This window comes from Oncorhynchus kisutch, linkage group LG3, assembly GCF_002021735.2.
Source record: "Oncorhynchus kisutch isolate 150728-3 linkage group LG3, Okis_V2, whole genome shotgun sequence".
Taxonomy (NCBI): Eukaryota; Metazoa; Chordata; class Actinopteri; order Salmoniformes; family Salmonidae; genus Oncorhynchus; species Oncorhynchus kisutch.
The window spans coordinates 36,831,337-36,836,608 of NC_034176.2; positions in this window are offsets into that span (position 1 = coordinate 36,831,337).

Sequence of the window (5,272 nt, forward strand, 5' to 3'; positions counted from 1 at the left end):
AGCCTCCTCCCTAAGTTTGTTTTACTCACTGCTTTAGCACACTCTGCTAACCCTGATGTCCTTGCTGTGTCTGAATCCTGGCTCAGGAAGGCCACCAAAAATTCAGAGATTTCCATACCCAACTATAACATCTTCCCGTCAAGATAGAACTGCCAAAGGGGGCGGAGTTGCAGTTTACTGCAGAGATAGCCTGCAAAGTAATGTCATACTTTCCAGGTCCATACCCAAACAGTTCGAACTACTAATTTTGAAAATTACTCTCTCCAGAAATATGTCTCTCATGGTTGCCGCCTGCTACCGACCCCCCTCAGCTCCCAGCTGTGCCCTGGACACCATTTGTGAATTGATCGCCCCCCATCTAGCTTCAGAGTTTGTTCTGTTAGGTGACCTAAACTGGGATATGCTTAACACCTCGCCAGTCCTACAATCTAAGCTAGATGCCCTCAATCTCACACAAATCATCAAGGAACCCACCAGGTACAACCCTAACTCTGTAAACAAGGGCACCCTCATAGACGTCATCCTGACCAACTGGCCCTCCAAATACACCTCCGCTGTCTTCAACCAGGATCTCAGCGATCACTGCCTCATTGCCTGTATCCGCTATGGAGCCGCAGTCAAACGACCACCCCTCATCACTGTCAAACGCTCCCTAAAACACTTCTGTGAGCAGGCCTTTCTAATCGACATGGCCCGGGTATCCTGGAAGGACATTGACCTCATCCCGTCAGTTGAGGATGCCTGGTCATTCTTTAAAAGTAACTTCCTCACCATTTTAGATAAGCATGCTCCGTTCAAAAAATGCAGAACTAAGAACAGATACAGCCCTTGGTTCACCCCAGACCTGACTGCCCTCGACCAGCACAAAAAACATCCTTTGGCGGACTGCAATAGCATCGAATAGTCCCCGTGATATGCAACTGTTCAGGGAAGTCCGGAACCAATACACGCAGTAGGTCAGGAAAGCTAAGGCCAGCTTCTTCAGGCAGAAGTTTGCATCCTGTAGCTCCAACTCCAAAACGTTCTGGGACACCGTGAAGTCCATGGAGAACAAGAGCACCTCCTCCCAGCTGCCCACTGCACTGAGGCTAGGTAACACGGTCACCACTGATAAATCCATGATTATCGAAAACTTCAATAAGCATTTCTCAACGGCTGGCCATGCCTTCCGCCTGGCTACTTCAACCTCGGCCAACAGCTCCGCCCCCCCCGCAGCTCCTCGCCCAAGCCTCTCCAGGTTCTCCTTTAACCAAATCCAGATAGCAGATGTTCTGAAAGAGCTGCAAAACCTGGACCCGTACAAATCAGCTGGGCTTGACAATCTGGACCCTCTATTTCTGAAACTATCTGCCACCATTGTCGCAACCCCTATTACCAGCCTGTTCAACCTCTCTTTCATATCGTCTGAGATCCCCAAGGATTGGAAAGCTCTTCAAAGGGGGAGACACCCTGGACCCAAACTGTTACAGACCTATATCCATCCTGCCCTGCCTATCTAAGGTCTTCGAAAGCCAAGTCAACAAACAGGTCACTGACCATCTCGAATCCCACCGCACCTTCTCCGCTGTGCAATCTGGTTTCCGAGCCGGTCATGGGTGCACCTCAGCCACACTCAAGGTACTCAACAATATCATAACCGCCATCGATAAAAGACAGTACTGTGCAGCCGTCTTCATCGACCTTGCCAAGGCTTTCGATTCTGTCAATCACCATATTCTTATCGGCAGACTCAGGAGCCTCGGTTTTTCGGATGACTGCCTTGCCTGGTTCACCAATTACTTTGCAGACAGAGTTCAGTGCGTCAAATCGGAGGGCATGCTGTCTGGTCCTCTGGCAGTCTCTATGGGGGTGCCACAGGGTTCAATTCTCGGGCCGACTCTTTTCTCTGTGTAGATCAATGATGTTGCTCTTGCTGCGGGCGATTCCCTGATCCACCTCTACGCAGACGACACCATTCTATATACCTTCGGCCCGTCTTTGGACACTGTGCTATCTAACCTCCAAACAAGCTTCAATGCCATACAACACTCCTTCCGTGGCCTCCAACTGCTCTTAAACGCTAGTAAAACCAAATGCATGCTTTTCATCCGGTCGCTGCCTGCACCCGCATGCCCGACTAGCATCACCACCCTGGATGGTTCCGACCTAGAATATGTGGACGTCTATAAGTACCTAGGTGTCTGGCTAGACTGCAAACTCTCCTTCCAGACTCATATCAAACATCTCCAATCGAAAATCAAATCAAGTGTCGGCTTTCTATTCCGCAACAAAGCCTCCTTCACTCACGCCGCCAAGCTTACCCTAGTAAAACTGACTATCCTACCGATCCTCGACTTCGGCGATGTCATCTACAAAATGGCTTCCAACACTCTACTCAGCAAACTGGATGCAGTCTATCACAGTGCCATCCGTTTCGTCACTAAAGCACCTTATACCACCCACCACTGCGACTTGTATGCTCTAGTCGGCTGGCCCTCGCTACATATTCGTCGCCAGACCCACTGGCTCCAGGTCATCTACAAGTCCATGCTAGGTAAAGCTCCGCCTTATCTCAGCTCACTGGTCACGATGGCAACACCCATCCGTAGCACGCGCTCCAGCAGGTGTATCTCACTGATCATCCCTAAAGCCAACACCTCATTTGGCCTTTCGTTCCAGTACTCTGCTGCCTGTGACTGGAACGAATTGCAAAAATCGCTGAAGTTGGAGACTTTTATCTCCCTCACCAACTTCAAACATCAGCTATCTGAGCATCTAACCGATCGCTGCAGCTGTACATAGTCTATTGGTAAATAGCCCACCCTTTTTCACCTACCTCATCCCCATACTGTTTTTATTTATTTACTTTTCTGCTCTTTTGCACACCAATATCTCTACCTGTACATGACCATCTGATCATTCATCACTCCAGTGTTAATCTGCAAAATTTTAATTATTTGCCTAATTTGCCTTCTCGACAATGCAACAATAAGAAATAATAAAAGATAACAATATGAACATAAAGTAAATGGCTCAGTAGAATAAAATAAACATTTTAGTATAAGTATAATACAGGAAGACACAATTTATAGTACAATATTCACACGTATCATAGAAAGGGGTGAATGATAGCGGGCAAGTGTTTAAATTGTGCACTATTAGCAATTTAAATGGCACCCTATTCCTGTGTACTATAAAGGGATTGCACTGCCATTTGGGACTCAGCCATGAAGTTTGCTTGCTGTACACTAAGGTCATTACTGAACAAGATGTTTCATGAGCTGAAATAAAAGATCCCAGAAATGTTCCATGTGCACAAAAAGATTATTTCTCTCAAATTGTGTGCACTCATTTGTTTACATTCCTGTTAATAAGCATTGCTCCTTTGCCAAAATAATCCATCCACCTGACAGGTATGGCATACCAAGAAGCTGATTAAACAGCATGATAATCAGACTTGTGCTTGGAACAATTAAGGCCACAAAAATGTTGTCACACAACACAATGCCAAAGATGTCTCAAGTTTTGATATTTCACCTTTATTTAACCAGGTAGGCCAGTTGAGAACAAGTTCTCATTTACAACTGCGACCTGGCCAAGATAAAGCATAGCAGTGCGACAAAAACAACAACACAGAGTTACACAATTGGCAAGCTGACTGCAGGAATGTCCACCAGAGCTGTTGCCAGAGAATTGAATGTTCATTTCTCTACCAGAATTTGGCAGTACGTCCAACCAGCCTCACAACCGCTGACCACGTGCATGGCGTCATGTGGACAAGTGGTTTGCTGACGTCAACGTTGTGAACAGAGTGCCCCATGCTGGCGGTGGGGTTATGGTATGGGCAGGCATAAGCTATGGACAACGAACACAATTGCATTTTATCAATGGAAATTTCAATGCACAGAGATAACGTGACGGGATCCTGAGGACCATTGTCGTGCCATTAATCCGCCTACAAAACTGCATGTTTCAACATGATAATGCACGGCCCCATGTCACAAGCATCTGCACACAATTCCTGGAAGCTGAAAATATCCCAGTTCTTCAATGGCCTGCATACTCACCAGACATGTCACCCATTGAGCATGTTTGGGATGGATCGACATGTTCGACAGCGTGTTCCAGTTCCCGCCAATATCCAGTAACTTCGCACAGCCATTGAAGAGGAGTGGAACAACATTCCATAGGCCACATTCAACAGTCTGAACAACTCTATGTGAAGGAGATGTGTCACGCTGCATGAGGCAAATCGTGGTCACACCAGAAACTGACTGGTTTTCTGATCCACACCCTACCTTTTTTTAAGGTATCTGTGACCAACAGATGCATATCTGTATTCCCAGTCATGTGAAATCCATAGATTAGGGCCAAGAGAAGTTATTTAAATTGACTGATTTCCTTATTAGAACCGCAACATGCAAAAACTGTTGCATGTTGCGTTTGATCAATTTCGCACAAACAAAAGGGGCGTCTCAACATAGAGTTGAGAGTTAGAATAGTAGAATAGCCAAGGTGCAATTTCAAAATGTGTTTATGCTTTAGCAGTTTTTCTCTTATGTCAGTCTGTGATAGTCACTCAATTGGCCATGTCAGCAAAAAAAACATGTAGATTGGTATATTAGTCTAGCAGCCAGCTATCTAAACTTGTGGTAATCATGGTCGAATAACCGCCCGGCCATTGATTTTGTTAGTCAGTCTGACTTCGATATCATATTAAAAACTGAAAACATTCTTCCCACCCTATGGCAAAATGTGTAGAATTGCACTAAATGACCTGTAAAATTGCTAAATCTTCTCTCCACCCTATGACAAAATGTGTAGAATTGCAACAAACTTGTTTAAAACAGCAACATTTTCTCTACACCCCATGGAAAAATGTGTAGGATTGCATGAAATAATAATACTAATTAATTCAATTATCACCTAACAAAGTAAACAATACACATGCACTTCTAAATGTAATTTGACTGACTAATATAGTCATATTTGATTATTGACCGCCACCCCTACATACATATAGCTTCTGCCTCTAAATGCCATGCCTATAGCTTCTGCCTCTAAATGCCATGCCTATAGCTTCTGCCTCTAAATGCCAGGCCTATAGCTTCTGCCTCTAAATGCCAGGCCTATAGCTTCTGCCTCTAAATGCCAGGCCTATAGCTTCTGCCTCTAAATGCCAGGCCTATAGCTCATGCCTCTAAATGCCATGCCTATGAAGGGTAGGCCCTAATGGTCTTTGTCTGTTTTTCCTTTGAGTCCTTATTTTCAACCTCGAGCACAAGGTGGCGCC